The sequence below is a fragment of the Hemiscyllium ocellatum genome, chromosome 50 (assembly GCF_020745735.1).
Source record: "Hemiscyllium ocellatum isolate sHemOce1 chromosome 50, sHemOce1.pat.X.cur, whole genome shotgun sequence".
NCBI classification, from domain to species: domain Eukaryota; kingdom Metazoa; phylum Chordata; class Chondrichthyes; order Orectolobiformes; family Hemiscylliidae; genus Hemiscyllium; species Hemiscyllium ocellatum.
In genome coordinates, this window is record NC_083450.1 from 2,846,949 (window position 1) to 2,861,743 (window position 14,795).

General features: G+C 47.9%; 1 protein-coding gene across 1 annotated transcript in view; it reads left to right on the forward strand.

Moving 5' to 3' along the window:
* The window catches only part of LOC132805635 (small conductance calcium-activated potassium channel protein 3-like), a 123,015-nt gene that overhangs the window by 66,039 nt on the left and 42,181 nt on the right, over nucleotides 1-14,795 (forward strand). The window lies entirely within an intron of this gene.

The window sequence follows — 14,795 nt, forward strand, 5'->3', positions numbered from 1 at the left end:
CTGTTGGAGGGTCAGTGCTGAGGGAGCAGACACTACCGGAGGGTCAGTGCTGAGGGAGTGGGCACTGTCGGAGGGTCAGCGCTGAGGGAGTGCCGCACTGTCAGAGGGTCAGTGCTGAGGGAGCGGGCACTGTCAGACGGTCAGTGCTGAGGGAACGCCGCACTGTCGGAGGGTCAGCGCTGAGGGAGCGGGCACTGTTGGAGGGTCAGTGCTGAGGGAGCACTGCATTGTCAGAGGGTCAGTGCTGAGGGACGCCGCATTGTTGGAGGGTCAGAGGGAGAGCCGCGCTGTGGAGGGTCAGTGCTGAGGGAGCGCCACACTGTCGAAAGGTCAATGCTGAGGGAGCACTGCATTGTTGGAGGGTCAAAGGGAATGCTGCACTGTTGGAGGGTCAGTGCTGAGGGAGCAGACACTATCGGAGGGTCAGTGCTGAGGGAGTGGGCACTGTCGGACGGTCAGTGCTGAGGGAGTGAGCACTGTCAGAGGGTCAGTGCTGAGGGAGTGGGCACTGTCGGACGGTCAGTGCTGAGGGAGTGAGCACTGTCAGAGGGTCAGTGCTGAGGGAGTGGGCACTGTCGGAGGGTCAGTGCTGAGGGAATGCCGCACTGTTGGAGGGTCAGTGCTGAGGGAGTGGGCACTGTCAGAGGGTCAGTGCTGAGGGAACGCCGCACTATCAGAGGGTCAGTGCTGAGGGAACGCCGCACTGTCAGAGGGTCAGTGCTGAGGGAGTGTTGCATTGTTGGAAGGTCAGTGCTGAGGGAGCAGGCACTGTCAGTCAGTGCTGAGGGAGCACAGCACTATTGGAGATAGTGCTGAGAGAACGGGCGCTGTCGCAGAGTCAGTGCAGAGGGAGTGTCCCATTGTTGGAGGGTCAGTGCTGAAGGAGTGTCCCATTGTTGGAGGGTCAGTGCTGAGGGAGTGTCCCATTGTTGGAGGGTCAGTGCTGAGGGACTACAGTGTCAGAGGCAGTGCTTGATGAATGTGGCAGGACTGTAGAGCTTAAATTGGTGCCTTCCTTGGAGAATCATTTAAATCTGCAAATCACTTGCTGCTTCTGCTATTTTTCACACAAGTATCCTGCATTGTAGCATTGACTGGTTGACACCTCATTTTTCAGCATGCTTGATGTGGTACTGCTCCTGGCATACCCTGCTGCATTCTCCATTGAACTAAGGTTGATTCCCTAGCTTGATGGTAACTGTACAGTGGAACATGGTGGGCCATGAGGTTGTAGATTGTGCTGGAGTACATTTCTGCTGCTGCTGATGGCTAGATCTGTTCAAGGTCTGTCCCAATTAGTGTCATAATAATACCACAAAAGACAAGGCTTGGATGGAGGAGCTAGTCAGAGTTGATTAGAAGGGGAGCCTAGCAGGGAAGACACTGGAGCAGCAATGGCAGGAGTTTCTGGGGGTAATTCAGGAGGCACAGCAGAAATTCATCCCAAGGAAGAAGAAACATACTAAGGGGAGGATGAGGCAACCATGGCTGACCATGGAAATCCGGGACAGCATTAGAGCAGTAAAAAAAGCATACAACCTGCTGAAGATTAGTGGGATGCTAGAGGATTGGGAAACCTTTAAAAACTGGCAGAGGACAACTGAAAAAGCAATAAAGGGGAGAAGGTGAAGGACTGTAATCACCTGAATGTGTGAAGCACTGTCTACCATTCAGTTTGAGAGGGCTAGGAGGCAAGGGCAACTGAGGCATGCCACTGAGGCTGTATAAGGCTCTGGTCAGACTGCATTTGGAATATTGTCAGCAGTTTTGGGCTCCATATCCAAGGAAGGATGTGCTGGCCTTGGAGGAAGTCCAGAGGAGATCTACAAGAATGATGCCAGGGATGATGGGCTTGCCATACTCCAGGTCTGTACTTGATGGAGCTTAGAAGGATGAGGTGGAATCTCATTGATACTCACAGGATATAGAGAGGCGATGTTTCCACTAGCAGGAGAGACTAGGACTGGAGGGCACAACCTCTGAGTGAGGGGACAGCCTTTAGAACTGAGGTGAGGAGGAATTTCTTCAACCAGAGGATGATGACTGTGGAACTCATTGCCGCAGAAGTCTGTAGGAGGAGGCCAAGTCTTTAAGTGTCTTTAAGACAGGGATAGATGCATTCTTGATTGGTGAGGGGGAAGGCAGGAGAATGGGATTGAGAAACATACCAGCCATGATCGAATGGTGAGCAGATTCAGTGGGCTGAATGGCCTGATTCGGCTCCTATATCTTATGGTATTCTCAATGTGAAGATAGGACTTTGTCTCACAAGGACTGTACAATAATCTCTCCCAGCTTTCCTGTCATAGACAGATGCATCCACGGCAGGCTGTAGATGTCCAACTTCCTTTGGTAAGGATGAGATCAAGTCTTTTATTCCCAATCCTGGTTCCCTTACCGCCTGCTTTAAACTCAGTCTCGCAGCTTTGTCTCCAAGCACTCAACCGGCTTTATGAGTTGTGGTGCTGCCAAGCTGCTCTCAGTGATGGACATTGAAGCTCCCCTACCTAGATACATTCTGCCAACTTCAGTGCTTCCTCCAAGTGGTGTTCGACATGGGAGAATACCAATTCACCAGCTGGGGAGAGGCTGGTACATGAGAATCAGTGAGAGTTTCCTTCCCATGATTAACCTGACGACATGAAGCTTCCTGAGGTCCAAAGTCAATATTGAGCACCCCATAGCAACTCCCTAAGTCACTTGTGCTCGGTCTGACCTGCCAATGGGACAGGACATAATTGGGGATGGTGATCATGCTGTTTGAGACATTGTCTGTAATATATGATACTACACCCAAATCAGTATTTGTCCAATGCCACAGACAATGGTCATGAAAGAACATTGGCTGCCCTGGAACACTGTATTGTGTTAAAGGTACTATATTAATGCAAGCAAATGTTGGCAGTGAAGAACTTCGAGATGTTCTGAGCACGGGAAAGAAATTTTTAAAATCTTTAACTTGAAAGACATCCTCAGTCAGAAAGCCAATCAAGGCAAATGGGAAGTAGGGAACTGCCTAGTTTCTGCAAGCAGTTTGCCCTCCATTTGCTGTGATTGAGGGCCGTGCAGAACTTTGAGAAGTCTCTATTGATGCATCTGCCTCTCAACTAAATTAAATTCAAGGAAGGACTGCACAAGGGCTCCTCTGGGAGTTTAACACGATGCATTGCCATTGCAAATCTCTGGTAAGTCACTGGGAAGTCGGGTTCAATTTGTTTTCTGGAGGGTCCTCCAAGGCTGTGTGAGGTTGGATTAATACATTTGCGTGAAGAGATTTGTTTCTCCAGACGGTACAACTCATCTTAAAGTAAATAGGCTCAATCTGGTCTGTGCAATCATAAAAACACTTGTTTTTAAAAACTGCCCGATGTGTCCTCCCTGAGTTCTAAATTTTAGTCACTTAAGAGTCGTTTGTTTGAGGTGGGGAATTTCCATCCGTACCAGTTTCTCCCAGTTATTCAGGTTTTGACAACACTATTCTCCTCGTGATTATTCCAGTAGGAGTCACTGGACAGTGAGCAGGACCAGGAACCCTGGCTGATTTTCCCTCTCTCTCTTCAATATAACGGTCAGTAGACAGTGACCAGGAGCAGGAGCCCTGGCTGATTTCGCTCCCCCACCTCTTCTCGAATATAGGGGCAGTGGTCAGTGACCAAGAGCAAGAGCCCTGACTGATATCCCCCCTCTCTCTCTAATATAGGGGTCAGTGGGCAGTGACCAGGAGCAGGAACCCTGGCTGATTTCCCCCCCTCTCTCTCTAATATAGGGGTCAGTGGGCAGTGACCAGGAGCAGGAACCCTGGCTGATATCCCCCCTCTCTCTCTAATATAGGGGTCAGTGGGCAGTGACCAGGAGCAGGAACCCTGGCTGATTTCCCCCCCCCCCTCTCTAATATAGGGGTCAGTGGACAGTGATCAGGAGCAGAACCCTGACTGATTTACTCCCTCTCTAATGCAGCATTGATACAAACACTGAGCAGGAGCAGGAACCCTGGCTGATTTCCCCCCCCCCTCTCTCTCTCTCTAATATAGGGGTCAGTGGGCACTGACCAGGAGCAGGAACCCTGGCTGATTTACTCCCTCTCTAATGCAGCATTGATACAAACACTGAGCTGGAGCAGGAACCCTGGCTGATTTCCCCCCCCCCCCTCTCTCTCTCTCTAATATAGGGGTCAGTGGGCAGTGACCAGGAGCAGGAACCCTGGCTGATTTCCCCACTCTCTAATGCAGCATTGATACAAACACTGAGCAGGAGCAGGAACCCTGGCTGATTTTTCCACTCAGGACACAATGTAGCTTAGCTCCATTTGACAATAACAACTTGCATTCATATAGAGCCTTTAAAGTTTTAAAATATGCAGCAAGGTCAGAGAAAATAGGAAATTGTGCCAGATGAGGAGATTTTAGGACAAATGAACCAAAGAGTAGGTTCTAGGCACTCCTTAAAGGAGAAGTGAGAGAGATGGAGGTTCAGAAAGGAATTCCAGTGCTTAAGATTGAGTGGTGCAAATATGAAAACTGGGAGAAGACTCTTCAAGCGGCCAGATTTAGAAGAGTACAGATCTTTTTGAGGATTGTAGAGATGCAGGTATTGAAGGAGATTGTGAGGAAGAGGCGACGGCAAGGCCACCAAGCCATTCCAACATGAGATGATGTTGGTAAAATGGAGGCATTGCTGAAATGTGAGACTGTCCAGGTCAGCATGTACAACTGGATGGGAGTCAGTGTTCCTGCTAGAAGCTCCAAACACACCAATCACATGCCAACGCATAGCTTAAGCTTCCAGAAGCCACTGCCACACACAAGAACCTCTGAACTCTTTACTGTGACAAAAAAAAACCCATAGGAAGGAGTTGTGCTGATGGATGAGTCAATGGGTCCTGAGGCAAATTAGGACATGAGATAGCAGGGATGATCTCAAGCTGGGACTACCCTTCCTCATACCCTCTCCCACCACCAGTGCACCACACATGTAGCTCAGTCCCTCTCCCACTTTGAGCACTTCATGTGCCAGGAAAGCTGTGAGATTTTAAAAGATATTACTGGACACTTGCAGGCTAGACAGATGTTTAAACGCCTTCATTTCGCAGTTACTGCATCTTTATTGCTGCCAGCTCCCGGACCTCCCATTGACTCAAATCCAATTAGAATTTCTTGTTGTAATATGGAGATACAAAACAAGGTCTGATCAGTAAATTAATATTCCTGGCACAAATGTTCATTAATATAAGATAGACAGTGATTCCTCTACCCACTACCTTATTTCTGTTGGTTTCTCCTCTGTAGCCTCCTTTACTCTTAGCCCCATGCATTCTCGCTTCTTCAGTTCTGAAGAAGTCATATTGAACTTGAAATGTTAGCTCTCTTTCTCTCACCACAAGTGCTGCTAGACCTGCTGAGCTTTTAGAGCATTTTCTGCTTTCATTTCAGATGTCCAGCATCCGCCATGTTTTGTTTTAATTAGAAGGATCTTCAGTCTGCACCTCACCCTGTGATGTTCCTAATCTGGGAGTGTCTGATGCAGACAGTGTCGAGGAAGCCTCACTCTGTACCTAACCCCATGCTATCCCTATCCTAGCAGTGTTTGATGGGGACAGTGCAGAAGGAGCTTACTTTATATGTAATCCTGTGCTATACTTGTCCTGGGACGTTTGATGGGGTTGTATAGAAAGAGGCTTGCTCTGCTTGAAATGATTGGAGTTGCATTACTCAACAATATGGGAAGTGGAACTCAGGTAGATAGGATAGTGAAGAAGGCATGAGGCCTTCAGATCAGGAGACCTACTCAAATATAAGGAATCCAAGTATGACCTTCGCAGAGCCATTAAGACAGCCAAGGACCAACACCGATCCAAACTAGAGACCCAGACAGACTATGGCAAGGACTGAATGACATCACAGCTTCTAAAAAGAGACAGTGCAAGATAGCAGAAGATGACACATCCCTCCCAGATCATGTCAACGTCTTCTGTGATCACTTTGAGCAGAATTTCGGTGGAGAGGTAACACCTATTCTGACAATTCCTGACAAACCTATCCCAACAGTCACTGCATCAGAGGTCAGATCAGTCTTCCTTTGTGTGAATCCAAGGAAAACGGTGGGACGAGACGGAGTACCAGGCCGTGCACTCAGAGCAAGCGCAGATCAACTGGCAGAGATCTTCTCGGACATCTTCAACCTCTCCCTGCCACAGGCCACTGTCCCGATCTGTTTTGAGAGGGCCAACATCTACCCTGTGCCTAAGAGGGCTCATGCAGCATGTCTCAATGACTACCGCCCAGTGGCCCTAACTTCGGTGGTCAGGAAGTGCTTTGAAAGGCTGGTCATGGCATTAATCAACTCCAGCCTCCCCACTACTCTTGATCCACTCCAATTTACCTATTGGACTAACAGATCCACATCAGATGCCATATCACTTGCCCTTCACTCCTCCTGCGAACATCTTGACACCAAGAACAGCGACGTAAGAATCCTACTCATTGATTACAGTTCAGCCTTCAACAATATTATCCCCTCGAGACTGATTATTAAACTTAGTGATCTTGGACTAAGCCCCTCTCTCTGCAACTGGCTCCTCAGTTTCGTGACCCACAGGCCAATCAGTGAAGATCGGGGACAATATTTCATCGTCACTAACACTCAACACTGGAGCACCCCAGGGGTGTGTACTCAGCCCCCTACTGTACTCACTGTATACCCATGACAGCATTACCAAATACTAGACTAATGCCATTTACAAGTTCACTGATGACACCACCATTGTCAGTCGAATTTCAGATGATGATGAAACAGACTACAGACAGGAGGTGGAAGACCTGGAAAAATGGTGCACTGAAAACAACCTAGCTCTCAATGCTGGCAAAACCAAAGAACTCATGCCCCCCTACACGTTAACAGCACAGAGGTGGAACAAGTGGAGACTATCAAGTTCCTGGGAGAGGTCATCTACAACAAGCTTTCTTGGATTCTTCATGTGGACGCACTGGTTACAAAGGCCCAACAACATAATTTCTTCCTCAGGCAGCTGAGGAATTTCGGCATGATGACGAATACCCTCGTCAACTTTTATAGGTGCGCCATTGAGAGCATTCTATCTGGATGTATCACTACCTGGTATGGCAACTATACCATTTAAGATCAGAGACGGTTAGAGTGAGTGGTGAACTCAGTCCGGACAATCACGAAGGCCACCCTCACATCTATAGAATCCATCTACCAGGCTGCTGTCAAGGAAGGCTGCCAATAATCTCAAAGAACCATCACACCCTGGCAATGTTTTTCTAACCGCTACCATCAGGGAGAAGGTACAAAAGCCTGAACACACACACACACACACCAGCCGGCTGGAGGGTTTGAGCTATAGGGAGAGGCTGAATAGGCTTGGATGCTGAGGGGTGACCTTATGGAGGTTTATAACATCATGGGGGTAATGGTTAGGGTAAATAGACAAGGTCTTTTCCCTGGGGTGGGGGAATCCAGAACTAGAGGGTATAGGTTTAGGGTGAGATAGGAAAGATTTAAAAGGGATCTAAGGGGCAACATTTTCATGCAAAGGGTGGTGCGTGAATGGAATGACCTGCCAGAGGAAGTAGTAGAGTTTGGTACAATTACAACATTTAAAAGGCACCCGGATGGACGTATGAATAAGGAGAGTTTAGAGGAATATGGGCCAAGTGCTGGCAAATGGGACCAAATTAATTTAGGGTATCTGGTCGGAATGAAGGGTCTGTTTCCATGCTGTAGATCTCTAATGTCATCTCTCGCTTTGATGACACGTTAGAAAATTTTCTAGAGAGTCCTTTGCTATTGTTTAAATTTACTTTTGAAAATTATTGTGTGAAGTCACAAGAGAACAGGCTGATTTGTTGCCCCATAATTTTCAGCTTGTTTCAGGATAATATTTTTTCAATCTTATATAAAAGTTGAAGACAGACTATGCTGTGCAACTGTTCATTATATTTTCGTAGAAATCTATCTTGTTGTGTGCCTGGAGCTCCACTAAGACGGCTGGAAATGGGAAATACTCTGGGGATTTTAAGTTTCTGATCATCATGACGTCAAATATTCTCTTGAAATCCCTCTATTCCCTTTCTTGCCTGAAGGCACAGACTCTCCTGCCATGTGACAATTTTTGTTTGTGGTATGAGACTGTTAGAGCCAATAGGTTATTTGCTCTTGAGCTCCATATGCCCTCCTGAAATGGTGTCCATGTGCAGGGATATGCTAATGTCCTCCAGCATGGGGCAGACACTGATTCCCCACTGTGTCCCAACCTTTAGCTGAATCTCTTCGCTGTATTTGGTGGAGGCACTGAGGAAAATGGTCACAGCCATCTCTCCTAGCTCAGAAAGGACAGGCTAATCTTTGTGAGATGGTGCGGCACACTTATAAAAACATTTCTGCATTTATATAGCACCCCACAGGATGCTGCAAAGCTCTTCACAGCCAGTGAAGTACTTCTTGAAGTGCAGTCGCTATTATAATCTAGGAAGCAAACCTTTGAAGTTGCTAGTGAGTCCTAAATGCAGAAGTGAGCCTTTGTCAATAAGAAGCTAATATCCAGTGGCTCTCATCCCCTTGAGCAGTGATCTAATCAAGCTGTTTCATATGCTGAGACGTTTGGATGTGCGAGACAGAGAGAAATGATTTGCTGTGGTGCTGGCATTTGTAAATAAGGGAATGGAACATTTTAAATTTTGAATTAGGCCATTCGGGGCTGAAGTAAGGAAGCACATTCTAACCAAAAGGATTGTCGAAATCTGGAACTAATCTCCAAAATGTTTGCAAGCTGAGGGTCAATTGGAATTGTCAGGGTTGAGATTGACAGATTTTTGTTGAGTAAAGGTTATGTTTGAAAGGCCTGGAAAGGGTGTTAGGCTCCATGATCTGGCTGAGTGGCTAGGCAAGCCTGAAGGGCTGAGTGACTTCCTTCTGTTCCTATGTCACAACAAAATTTGAATTGGATCATTTTTGCACTTTTACTTGCCCTGAAATCCAGATTCCCAGTGAGTCTTTGGGCCTGAAATACCAGTGAGCGTTTCACTGACTTTCCAAAAGAAACCTGAATGACTCTGGTGTAGTTGCAGCTTCCCTCTGGCCACCAGCTGCTTTGGGCATGCAAAACAATCTGGGTTAGCGTTAGGCAATAAGGCAGGGTTATCAAACATGACAGAATTGAACTTACTAACATTTTCCATGTCAGTGCCAGGTTGGGTGATTGTTGAGCCTGTCCAATTTTCACAACTACCCATCCTATAACAATCATAGTCCTGGGAGAGTCAAAGAATAACTACAATTCATATCTCAGTGATGCATTTAGTGGTGAAAAATATCCCAAGGTGCTTCATGGAGATGTTATCAAACAAAATGACAACAAGCCACATAAGGAGATGTACAGTCATCGAGTCACAGAGATGTACAGCGTGGAAACAGACCCTTCGGTCCAACCTGTCCATGCCGACCAGATATCCCAATCCAATCTAGTCCCACCTGATAGCACCTGGCCCATATCCCTCCAAACCCTTCCTAGTCATACACTCATTCACATGCCTTTTAAATGTTGCAATTGTACCAGCCTCAACACTTCCTCTGGCAGCTTGTTCCATACACATACCACCCTCTGCATGAAAAAATTGAACCTTTGGTCTCTTTTATATCTTTCCCTTCTCACCCTAAACCTACGCCCTCTACTTCTGGACTCCCCCACCCCTATCCATGCCCCTCATCATTTTATAAACTCTATAAAGTCACCCTTCAGCATCCGATGCTCCAGGGAAAACACTCCCAGCCTGTTCAGCCTCTCTCTATAGCTCAAATCCTCCAACTCTGGCAACATCCATATAAATCTTTTCAAGTTTCACAGCATCCTTCCAACTCCTGTACTCAATTCTCTGACCAATAAAGGAAAGCATACCAAACGTCTTCTTCACTATCCTATCTAGCTGCGGCTCCACTTTCAAGGAGCTATGAACCTGCACTCCAAGGTCTCTTTGTTCAGCAACACTCCCTAGGATCTGACCATTAAGTGTATAAGTTCTGCTAAGATTTACTTTCCCAAAATGCAGCACCTCGTGTTTATCTAAATTAAACTCCATCTGCCACTCCTCAGCTCAATGGTCCATCTGATCAAGATCCCATTGTAAACTGAGGTAACCTTCTTTGCAGTCCACTATACCTCCAATTTTGGTGTCAGCTGCAAACTTACTAAATATACCTCTTATTCTCACATCCAAATCATTTATGTAAATGACAAAAAGTAGTGGATCTAGCACCAATCCTTGTGGCACTCCACTGGTCACAGGCCTCCAGTCTGAAAAACAAACTTCCACCACCACCCTCTGTCTTCTACCTTTGAGCCAGTTCTGTATCCAGATATCAGGACAGAGAGCAATAAACTTGCTATTAGAGCATCTTCAAGGAGGAGGGAGAGACTGAGAGGAATAGGGAGGAATTTCCACATCCAAGGGACAGACAGCTGCATGCATGACCCTCAATGCCGGCTGTGAACCTTTATCTCAGGCTCAGTCACAGTACTCAGGAAAGGAAGCGAAGAAGTTGAAGGAATTATTAAAGCATTTGACGTCACTGTCAAGCAGGGCAGATAAATCCTTTGTTTAATATTTCATGTATTAAAAAATGAGTTTGATGCAGAGCAAGGGATCATCTGTAATTCTCACAGAACTCAGAGGGTCTTTGTGAGAGAGACATCTGGCTCATAGCCTCTATAATCCTGGAAGGAATTTCATAGACTGACCATCACTGAGAGTGCAGTGCCTTCAACTTCTGGTGAGGGATTACTTTTCACAGTTTGACTCCCTGCCAAAAACACTGACTCTCACTGGATACGGGGTCCCACACAATCACTTACTCTCACTGGGATACGGGGTCCCACACAAACACTAACTCTCACTGGGGTACGGGGTCCCACACAAACACTGACTCTCACTGGGATACGGGGTCCCACACAAACACTGACTCTCACTGGGATACGGGGTCCCACACAAACACTGACTCTCACTGGGATACGGGGTCCCACACAAACACTGACTCTCACTGGGATAAGGGGTCCCACACAAACACTGACTCTCACTGGGATACGGGGTCCCACACAAACACTGACTCTCACTGGGGTACGGGATCCCACACAAACACTGACTCTCACTGGGATACGGGGTCCCACACAAACACTGACTCTCACTGGGATACGGGGTCCCACACAATCACTTACTCTCACTGGGGTACGGGGTCCCACACAAACACTGACTCTCACTGGGATACGGGGTCCCACACACACACTGACTCTCACTGGGGTACGGGGTCCCACACACACACTGACTCTCACTGGGGTACGGGGTCCCACACAATCACTTACTCTCACTGGGATATGGGGTCCCACACAAACACTGACTCTCACTGGGGTATGGGGTCCCACACAATCACTTACTCTCACTGGGATACGGGGTCCCACACAAACACTGACTCTCACTGGGGTACGGGGTCCCACACAAACACTAACTCTTACTGGGGTACGGGGTCCCACACAATCACTTACTCTCACTGGGATACGGGGTCCCACACAAACACTGACTCTCACTGGGGTACGGGGTCCCACACACACACTGACTCTCACTGGGATACGGGGTCCCACACACACACTGACTCTCACTGGGATACGGGGTCCCACACAAACACTGACTCTCACTGGGGTACGGGGTCCCACACACACACACTGACTCTCACTGGGATACGGGGTCCCACACACACACTGACTCTCACTGGGGTACAGGGTCCCACACACACACTGACTCTCACTGGGGTACAGGGTCCCACACACACACTGACTCTCACTGGGGTACGGGGTCCCACACAAACACTGACTCTCACTGGGGTACAGTCCCACATACACACTGACTCTCACTGGGGTACAGGGTCCCACACACACACTGACTCTCACTGGGGTACAGGGTCACACACACACACACACACACACACACACAGACTCTCACTGGGATACGGGGTCCCACACACACACACTGACTCTCACTGGAATACGGGGTCCCACACACACACTGACTCTCACTGGGGTACAGGGTCCCACACATACATTGACTCTCACTGGGGTACAGTCCCACACACACACTGACTCTCACTGGGATACGGGGTCCCACACACACTGACTCTCACTGGGATACGGGGTCCCACACACACACTGACTCTCACTGGGATATGGGGTCCCACACACACACACTGACTCTCAATGGGGTACAGGGTCTCACACACACACACTGACTCTCAGTGGGCTACAGGTTCCCACACGTACACTGACTCTCAGTGGGGTACGGGTTCTCACACACACACACACTGACTCTCAGTGGGGTATGGAATCCCACACACACTGATTCTCAGTGGGATACAAGGTCCCACACACACACACTGACTCCCAGTGGGGTACGGTCACACACACAAACACACACACACACACTGACTCTCACTGGGGTACAGTCCCACACACACACTGACTCTCACTGGGGTACGGTTCCCACACACACACTGACTCTCACTGGGGTACAGTCCCACACACACACTGACTCTCACTGGGGTACGGTTCCCACACACATACTGACTCTCACTGGGATACAGGGTCCCACACACACACTGACTCTCACTGGGGTACAGTCTCACACACATACTGACTCTCACTGGGGTACAGTCCCACACACACACTGACTCTCACTGGGGTACAGTCCCACACACACACTGACTCTCACTGGGATACGGTTCCCACACACACACTGACTCTCACTGGGGTACAGGGTCCCACACACACACTGACTCTCACTGGGGTACAGGGTCCCACACACACACTGACTCTCACTGGGGTACGGGGTCCCACACACACACTGACTCTCACTGGGGTACAGGGTCCCGCATACACACTGACTCTCACTGGGGTACAGTCACACACACACAGAACACTCACTGGGGTACAGGGTCCCACACACACACTGACTCTCACTGGGGTATGGGGTCCCACACTCCCACAGACTCTCACTGGGGTACAGGGTCCCACACACACACTGACTCACACTGGGGTACAGGGTCCCACACACACACTGACTCTCACTGGGGTACAGGGTCCCACACACACACACTGACTCTCACTGGGGTACAGTCCCACACACACACTGACTCTCACTGGGGTACAGGTCCCACAAACACACTGACTCATGGGGTCTCACACACACTGACTGTTACTGAGGTACAGGTCCCATATACACACGGACCCTCACTGTGGTTCCTACATACTGACTGTCACGAGGATAAGTATTCCACTCTCACTGACTCACTGGGATATGGCTCCCCCAGACTCTGAGTCTTACTGGGATATGGTTCCCTCATATACTGACTCTCACTCAGGTGAGGCTTCCACACTCACTGATTCCCACTCGGGTATGGCTGCCACACTCTCTGACTCTCACTGGGATACAAATCCCACACACACAATGACTCACTGGGTTATTGTTCCACACTCACTGACCATCATTGGGGTACAGTTCTACACTCACGGATAATCACTGGGGTACAGTTCCACACATATTTACTGTCACAGGGATACAGTCTCACACTCACTATCCAGCACTTCACTCAGTAATTCTACATGTGAAAGAAACACATTCATAGAATGATTCTTCCTGTCATGTGATCCTCATGATGCCTGAGTTCAATCTGTGAGTTGTGTCGAGATCTGAGTTAATGCAGATGGGTGTCAACAAGGGAATTATCTGAATGATTTAGAACCTGTTATTAAAAATCTCATACAATCTGTCAGTGAATTATCAAAGATTAATACTGCCGTACTCACTGCTTGGCTGACAGTGGGCCCCTCAGGGACTGGCAGTAAAGCTACAGTGAGGGATTGTTTGGACACATTCAGCAGTTTATAATCCTGTTCGGAGAACTTAACCTGTCTATATATTTTAAATTTATTTTTGTTCTTTCCCTTCTTTGGTTTTTCCCATCAGTTACCCATCACTGGGTGAGACAGCAGGCAACAAATTCAGAGACATTTGCTCCTCCTTTCTTTCTTGCTCTCTTTCCCTGTTATACTCTTGTTCTCTGGTTTCTCTCTGTCTCTTTCCTCCTTGCTCTCTCCTCTCTTTCCTTCCTGTTATATTCTGATTCTCCTGCACCTCTCTTTACCTTTTTCTCTCTTCATTCACACTGGCTGTTTATTCCCTCTTGCTCTTTCAAACTGTCTCTCTCTTTCTCTTCCTCATCTGTCTGCCTGACTTTCTTCCTTCCCTTTTACTTTCTTTCTGTTCCTCCTTTTTCCACCAAATCTTTCACTCCCTCTCCGCTCCAATTGAACTTGTCTCCTTCCACTCATCTGCATGTTTTTTTCTCTCCCTCTTTCTGTGTCTGTTAGTTTATTTCTCTCTCCATCCTCTGTCTGTGTTTCTGTCAGAATCACCTTTCTCTTTTACTCTTTCGCTGCTCCCTTCCTCTCCTTCACAGATTGTCAAATCATTATCACAGAGATACCCTGGTTGGGTGTGTGTGTGTGTGTGTGTGTGTGTGTAAATGTGAATTTGGACTCTGATTGGGAACCTGTTAGAGGGGCAGTGGAGATTTTGTCTTATCCCTGATGCTTGTCCTGTTTTACATCAGTGTTTACTCTCCAGGAAAACAGCTTGTTTACTTTTGAGAAGAAACATCTTGTTCAAAAATAATTTTTGTTTCTTTCTTCCTCCCTTTTTCTGGGTCCCTTCTTTTTTCCCCATGCCTCATGCTCTGTT